At 31.6% G+C, this 8,678-nt stretch overlaps 1 long non-coding RNA gene across 3 annotated transcripts; it reads right to left on the bottom strand.

Annotated features, from left to right (window-relative positions):
* Positions 1-3,351: 3,351 nt before the first annotated feature.
* On the bottom strand, positions 3,352-7,278 carry LOC146912056 (uncharacterized). Of its 3 annotated transcripts, none has more exons than XR_015015363.1 (6): positions 5,120-7,278; positions 4,896-4,995; positions 4,158-4,331; positions 4,005-4,074; positions 3,787-3,881; positions 3,352-3,686 (listed from the first exon to the last, which is right to left on the bottom strand). It is a non-coding gene; the product is annotated as an uncharacterized LOC146912056 (long non-coding RNA). The 3 variants fall into 3 exon arrangements; XR_015015364.1 differs by having other exon boundaries at positions 5,806-7,278; XR_015015362.1 differs by having other exon boundaries at positions 5,680-7,270.
* Positions 7,279-8,678: the final 1,400 nt, after the last annotated feature.

The raw sequence follows: 8,678 nt of genomic DNA, 5'->3' as shown, positions 1-8,678 counted from the left end.
CAATGCATGTCCCTGCCAAATGAGTTATGCTTACACCAAAGAAATGTTATTGATAATAATAATAATAATAATAATAATAATAATAATAATAATAATAATAATAATAATAATAATAATAATAATAATAATAATAATAATAATAAAGTGTGTTAATTGTCCTTAACTCAGTTGGTAGGGAAAATACATAATATATGTAAGGTCTGGAGTTCAAACCTCGACCAAAAAAAAAAATCAAGTGTGTTAATTACAATCACAACCATTTGAAATTTACAATAGAATGTTGCCTTTCCTCAAGGATCATAAATAAAAATTACTTAAATGTGGTCTACTAATGTCTGGATTTCCATCTTTATTGAAAGTACCAAATTTACTTGCTTTTTCAATAATTCTAAGGCACTTATATTAACTTACATGGGATAGAAAACATACGAAATTCCCCCAATTTAATGTAAATATCGAGTATCTAGGTTTTATTAAGAATTTAGGTACTTTGAATTATTTCCGTTTGATTTTAGGTTGAAATTGACTTAACACTCATACTTGGATGATATTTGAAGAGTTGGAGCTAAATAAGTCAATAAAAAAAAGATTAAGGGTCCCTCAAAAAAAAAAAGATTAAGGGAAAAATGCTAACCACTCTGACAAAAATCTGTGTGATTTAGCCACGGAGTTACCAGATCAAGGGCTTAGCAATTTCATAGCAGTTTAAAGTTCACTTGAGGAGAACTTTACTTACTTCAAAGTAAAGAAAGATCTAATCGTTTAATTCCTAGATCATGGGATAATTTTTTATTCCACTAACTCAGAATTATAAATAGCCCTTCTTTGAAAATCAATACTAGATATCAGGGTCGTTCCTATGAAATAGGAGGTTCGGTTCTATTTTTAAAATAGGCCCCAGTAAAATCAAAACGCAATTCTTTTTGTGTACCTAAGCTTCATTAAAAAATCAGAATCAGAAGAACTTTTAAACACGAAACAAAACAAAATAAAATTAAATGAAAGAGAGGTGAAATTTACCTAACAGTGTCGTTTGGAATGTCACTCCTACGTCGTAGGAAAGGGGAAAACGAATGGTTTATGCGAACAAAAGAAATAATTGTTGTGATTCTTTCAATGGGGGTGACTATTATAATTTTTTTTGAGGCCCATAGTTTTTAGAGGCTCGGTTCGGTAGCGCTTCTTGGGAAATTATACCCTATACCCGAACAATTATACTCCTACCCCTACAAATCATTAAAAATGTCAATTTTACCCTTTCTAAAATCACACCCATCTCACCCCTCACTCAACTTTTCCAGAATTATCTCCTCTCTTTCTCCTCAATCCAACCTCTCCTGATAAACATTATACCCAGAATTATAAATCACCAAAACACAAAATCCAAATTTTAGCATGGATCACACACCCTTCTCCTTTTACCATGAATCACCACCAAGATCTCCATCCATATTAAGAAAAAGCAATCCCTAATTTTTGTCTCAAGAAATTAAGATCAAGTGATGAGAGTCTTTGAATTGTTGTCGATGGAAGAACAATCAATTGAATTGTGATTACCACTCTTATTTTTATTTTATTTTTTTGTTACAAATTTCTTCTCTTGTTTTTTGAAAATTAAAGTTGTGGCTATTTCATCTTAAAAGAATTGTGATAATACATCTCAAAATTTCTTCTCCTGTTCTCTCGTATCTGGACAACATATCATGGCTTTGCTTTATTAACCTAGTACATCCTAATTTTCCCAATTTGATCATAAACGTAAATGGTAAGAATGGAATCAAAATCATTGAAAGAAACAATCTAAAATGGGAATTGAATCCTTCCAAAAGCAAAGCAATGAAGTTTTGTGATGCTTACATGTTGAATGGATTCTTCGGTTTCAAAAAAAAATTATGCACCTGAAATCATTTTGTTGGGGTGAAGTCAAAATTAAAAAAGGGGTAAAATTGGCATTTTTTTATAATTTGTTGGGGTGAAGGATGAAGTGTATGGGTATAGGGTATAATTTCCCGCTTCTTGCACTCCCCAAAGGTCCGGCCCTGCTAGATATTTACAAACACATACCGTAATATTGAGTTGATCTGTAATTTGGCTAGTTTATGTGGGGTGACACAACCCATGTACAATTTTAATAGACAAAATAACACAATTAGTCCCTTAACTTAATTTTAGGTAACATTTTCGTCCTTTATTTTTTTTGTCACGATTTAGTCCTTTATGTTATAAAATGACAATATCTTATCATTTTTCATGAGATTTTTTCAATGAAATTTGATTTTCTAGGCTTGTATGATGAAGATTTGCATTTGTCTATGAGTTTGATGAATTTTTTTTGGAGTTTTTGATTTCTTTTTCAATAAAAAAGAATAACTATGTTGTCATTTTAAAACATAAAGGGCTAAATCGTGACAAAAAAAAGATGAAGGACGAAAGTGTTACCTAAAATTAATTAGTTAAGGGACTAATTGTGTAATTTTGCCATTTTAATAACAATATCCTGCTAATTCATTTAAGGTTAAATAGGTCCTTTAAATCATGTTTAGGTTTTACTTAGGTCTATGAATTTTTCATTCTATTTTAGTTCTTTTATCAGTTCAAACACTAAACAATTTTGTCTCTTAATATTTTTTGTCTATTTAGGTTCCTTAAATTACAAACATTATAGATCTTAATCCATTGAGCTGCAAAATCAAATTATTAAGACTAACAAAAAAAGGAGACATGGACATAAAGACAAGAAAATATTTAAAGTATAAAAATTAAAAGAAGCAAAGAACCATGAAAAAAACTATAACAATAAAAAAGAAAAGAAAAATTATAGACTTACTTGTGATGGATTTGTTGTTTTTGTTTTTGTTGGGTTTTTTTGGTTATTATATACTTACTTGTCATTAAAAAAAATAACAATAAAAAAGAAAAGCAAAATTAAGACTAAGCAAAAGTGTGTTGTTACAATTGCAAGTATACTTGATTAGGACATCCATTTTTTTAACTCTTCATTCACTAGTACAAAAAAAACCCTTTTTAAGTCGGTTAAAAAAGGCTTTTTAAGTCGGGTGCGCGTCCGACCTAATAGCTTCCGTCATAAGAAGTATTTACTTTTTAAGTCGGATTTAACAACCGTCTTAAGGCATCATATTAGCTTCTTAAGTCACCGAATTTTAACCGACTTACAAAGTTCAGTTTTTTTTTTTTAATATAGCATACATGCAGAATATGGTCCATTTTTTTTCCATGCAACCATTTTTTTTCCCCACTACATACATGTAGAATATCTATTTTTTTTTTACACGCAGATTATCTAATGTCACTAACTTGTAGTAATAGAAAGAAACATTGAAGAGCAAACCATAACCAAAATCCACATTTATTACTTAAAGAAAATCATAGAACTATAATGTCATACGAAAGTAAATAGTCACTGCACTGGCAGAGCAAAGTACATGTTAGGACCAAAATGCAAATAATACAAAAAAACTCAAAACAGGGCTAACACTAAGCTAAAACCCCAACTGCTAAAAAAAACCAGTCTCACGCTAAAGCTTACTCCCCACCGGCTCCAAAAAACCAGTCTTGCACTAAGATGATTCCGCATTTGCTTCAATAAGTTCCATAATCAAATTTGCACAGTGTTCTTAAACATCTTTAACTTCATCCTTTTGAAAGGGAGTTGAATCCACAAATATCTGAATATATTAATGATGACGTAATATTAGTTTATCATATAAACTTGGAAAACTAAAATTAATTAATTAATAATAGTTGTTAAAAAATTCTTATACGTACTTGCATCCATGAATCCACAACACCACCGGATACAATGTTCAACATATGTAGCAGGACAAAATATCCGCTCTCGTAACAACTGATTGCCTTCAACTCTGAAATTGAATATGATCAAATGTGACCGTTTAGTCAATAAATACTATTCAAAATAGAAGATATTTAATACAGAATCACCACAAAGATGATAGATGAAGCATTAGCATGTGTAAACAACTTACAGTTGGATAAAACCATACTACTTTATTATGCTTTCTCACCCGTTGTAGCTTATTATAACCTTCCAAAGCTCTACAACAATTAATACTTAATCATTAAACTTATATCATTAAACATATCACAGTTCATGTACAATAAATAAATTGAATACTTACGATTCAACAATAGCTGATATTTTTTATCTGTCGGCTTCTTTCCTATGGTCCATTGTCTTTTGAATGTAGGTTTGAACACTAACTTGGTCATTTTGACTAAGAGTGTAATATGGATCAAGAAATCCGTACATGCCACTTTTGCCCAATTCAACACAACGACGGTGTAGATGATACCTAAGATAGTGAAACAAAATTACATTATAAATAAAATTAAGCAATTGAATGACCACTAAATTTCCCCTTTTCTCTTTTTGTGATTGTTAGATTGACACCGTTGTTTGTGTCAATCTATGTGATATGATCAATTTTATATGTTACCATGTAATTATCGACTATACTAGTTTATAAACTTAGCCAATATCTAAGATCAGACAAAGTCCTATATCAGTGTAAATCGCTGTTCAGAAATAAATTGTTCTCACATTTCACATTGTAAGGAGGCCATGTTATTATCACATCAAATAGAAGTTTAACACATGGTGTCAATTTAATTACTATAATTAATGCAAGTGGGGCAATCTTCGATTTAGAGCCGTAAGTTTATATGTTCTATTATAATAATTGTGGCCATTCAAAATTTACAAGTCAAGTAAATCAAAATCATCAATAGTAGTGTCTGTTTGTCATTGAGAAGACACAAATGTCAGATGTTGTTCAATTTTAAAAACATCAACAAATAAATTTCCATAGGTAACAATCGAAATAAGCATCAACGAAAAGGGGAAATAAAATCGTTACCTGAGAATGAAAAACTGAAATAGCTTTGTCTCCGACGTGCGTGAAAACCGTTACAAATTGAAATAGCTTTGTCACCGACAGTTACAAAGAGTGAACAAATCTGGAAAGTTAAATCATTATATAAATTAATAATATTAACTTAATCAATTTCTAATCATAGACACAAAAACAAGATCGAGTTACTACAAAATAGACATTATTCAAGTTAGGATATTGATACTCACACAAAAACATTCACGTGAAAAATTACATATATTGTATTTGTTTTTTCTGTATCATTGCATACCATTCATCCATTATCTATCTATATTGACATTACTTTTGGTGGTGATGGTCTGATGGATAATTAAAGTTGCACCATATTTAATTTTGTGAGGTAATGGACTGTTTGGACCTATTCAGTTGTAACTATCATGGTTTTCAATTTATACTGAGTATTACCCAGAAATTTCTTGTCGCAGCAGTATTTTTTAAATAGGAGAAAACTGATGAAACTTTGGTTGTGTGTCTATCAGTATGCAGAACCACTAACGGAGTTAGGGATAAGTGTGATGTGTATTAAATTGTCCACACGTTATAATATGAGTGGAGAACAGCACCACAAGCATATAAGCAACAATACCTAAGTTTTCTCCATTTTTTTATTTAGAATTTGAGACCATTGTTTAGTAGGGGAAGGTATACTAGAGTAGTTCATAATATTATTGGTTTGACTGTGAGCAAGGCAACAACAATCATAAGAATTCCACCAAACCAAACATAAGAAAAAGAAAAAGCACAATGCCTTATAATACAACAAGAATGCAACTAGGCTACATCAGGTAGCAGGCCTGAAACTCCAAACAAGAAAACAAAAAACAAAAACTCTCCCAATGGCAAGTTCAGCCTCGAATCACCACCAAGCCCGTACCATCAGCGTTCATCGATGAGTGAGACTCCAACAAATTGTCTACTATAGAAAGAAGAGAAAAGAAGCCTGTGATCTTTGTTGATGTAATAAAGACACTACCCACATGGCAACTTGAAGGGATTTTATTCAAAATAATTTTTGACATTGTTTGGTTGCTTTTAGAAAAAGATGGTAAAGAAAGATATAAGTTAGCTTTTTCAAAAGTTTAAAAAAGAAATCCTTGAATGGGTTTGTTTTTAGAGGCTTAGAGAAAGGTTAATTTATATTTCTTCAGAAGCAAGATTCCATGGTTTATGTGAGATGTCGGCCAAGCCTTTGGAGAACTTGCACTGTTTTGGAAAATTGGTATAAAGAAATTAAACCAAAAAAAGTAACTGTATACCAAATCAAAATATGTAATTGCGGAAGGATGCATCAGAAGAGCTTTATGAGTTGGCATATTAACTTTGTGATGCTACACTTGTCTAAATTCTCTTGCAGTAAGGTAGGTATATACAAGTAATTAATATGAGGCCAAGTTTATTTTGTGTGACTACTTATACCATAGATACGTACCACTGCAATTAAAAGATTGCTGGACCATCATTTTCCCTTTCTCTAACATATATATGACTGAAATGTTATTGAGGCTTCTAAAAAATAGTCTGATCAATCAAAAGTTGGAATGTGGCGTGCAGGTTCCAAAGGAGAAAGAAGTTCCAAGCTTTCATGTGTAGTAAGTTAAACAGAATCAACTAATTATAGAAGAAAAGTGCAAGTTAATGTGTCAAGAGACAAACTAGTTATTATAATATCTAATAATTATGTTATTTCTCGAATGGGGTCATATTCTGTTACTTCTAAATAGGAAGGGATCCAAGCCTTGATACTTGAGCATTCTAATTTAATTAGTGAGTTAATTTCATGGCAAATTTTAGACCGGGTCACTTTGATATCAGGGAATGATACAAAACAAAAGAACTAGGTAGTATTACTTGTGTATTATGTGTTGGCATATCAATACTTTGTTAACTACTCGTTCAATTCATGATATAGTCTGAGAATTTATTCTTTGTGGATTACCAAATTACTAATTAGTGAATTCCAAATGAATACCAATTATAATAATACCCATGAGGACTCCTTTGTACTCATTTGGAAACTTATAATTCTTAAATAGAGCTCTCTCATGTTGTTGGCCGGTGTAACTAATGGTTCCCTTTAGACTGAATTTATTTATTGTATAAGAAATTTTGAATGATAATCTTCAAGGATGGCAGGCCTATTTATCGAAGACTGAGAAACAATTTTTTGTCTCATGTATCATAAACATGATGAGAAAGAGTACACACATGATAATTGTTATGTACAGAGCTACTAGAGTATTCAAGAAGTATATCAAGTCAAGTGAGTGGTTATTGGTATCTTAGCACCAAGGATTCAAACATCAGGGAGAAACTTGCAAAAGAAGGCTTTTGAAAGTTAGAAAATACATGACATTCATGCATGCTTGAAGTTAGATTCAAACTTCATGCAAAGGAGTCCATTTCTTACCACCATGTTTTACAATGTCGGCTTACATCAATTATTGTAATAAAAAAAATATCGGTTTCCACAATTATACTACTTTTTTCAAATTTCAATTATTCTCTTCAATTTTTTAATTGTCATTTCTTCTATAATAATATTGTTAATATATATGTTAAATGGTATAAAAAGGACTATGAATTCGAAAGAGTTTGGTCACTAAACGATTAGCTCAATATATCATTCGAAAGAATCTGGTTACTTGAGGCAATGTTACATCATTCATTAATGTGATTTCATTTGATGATATTGTTCACATTGCACCTTCTGTTTGCTTGATTTTGAACAAGAGCATGAAATGATTTTTCTCTGAACGTATAGATCCAAAAGGCATAGAGAAAATTTTCTGTTCTTGATCATTCATCACTGTTGGATAATAAACTTGATTTGGTCCATTGGACTAATCAAGTGTTAGGCCCAATTAGCTAATAAGTGATGTAGCTCATAGAAAGTTCTAGATTCATGTAGAACTAGATTGGTAGAAATATCATTAAGTGTAGTTGAGAGAAGATTGTAGAACTCTCATGAGAGAAGTGTGTAGAACACTCTCTTGAAGTTTGTAGAAAGTTATCCTAGGATGTGTCTAGAACTCTCCCTTGGAGCCTATAAAAAGAGGAGAGCTTGTCATTTGTAAATCAAGCAAGCAAACAAGAATCAAAGTATCCTTTCAAGTAATAGAAATTGTTCCTCTCTCAAATATTCTCCTTCTAAATTTCTCACAAAGTTCTCACTATAATCTTCTCCTATTTTCCAACAAAGTGGTATCAGAGCTTAGGTTCTGAGAAGAAATTATTCCATAATTATGGCGGTCAATGGAGCGGCGTCCTTCCAAGTTCCACTTCTCAAAGGGAGTACCTATGATAATTGGTGCATCAAGATGATGGCTCTTCTTGGAGCACATGATGTTTGGGAGGTTGTTGAAAAAGGCTATCAGGAATCACAAGATGAGGATTCCTTAACTAAAGCACAAAGAGACACTTTGAAGGATTCAAGAAAGAGAGACAAAAAAGCTCTCTTCCTCATCTACCAAGCATTGGATGAAGATGAGTTCGAGAAAATCTCAAATGCAACATCCGCTAAGGAGGCATGGGAGAAGCTTAAAACCTCTTGCCAAGGAGAAGACAAGGTAAAGAAGGTACGTCTCCAAACTTTAAGAGGCGAATTTGAATCCTTGCATATGAAAGAGTCAGAGTCTATTTCAGAATATTTTTCTAGAGTTATCGTTATATCAAATCAATTAAAAAGAAACGGTGAAAAGTTAGAAGATGTGAGAATTATGGAGAAGATACTTCGATCATTAGACCCCA

Source organism: Medicago sativa, chromosome 6 (assembly GCF_051527215.1).
Source record: "Medicago sativa cultivar Bolivia chromosome 6, Bolivia_mono, whole genome shotgun sequence".
In the NCBI taxonomy this organism is placed as follows: Eukaryota; Viridiplantae; Streptophyta; class Magnoliopsida; order Fabales; family Fabaceae; genus Medicago; species Medicago sativa.
The sequence above is the reverse complement of the archived record's forward strand: the minus strand, read 5'-3'. Positions and strand labels throughout refer to the sequence as shown.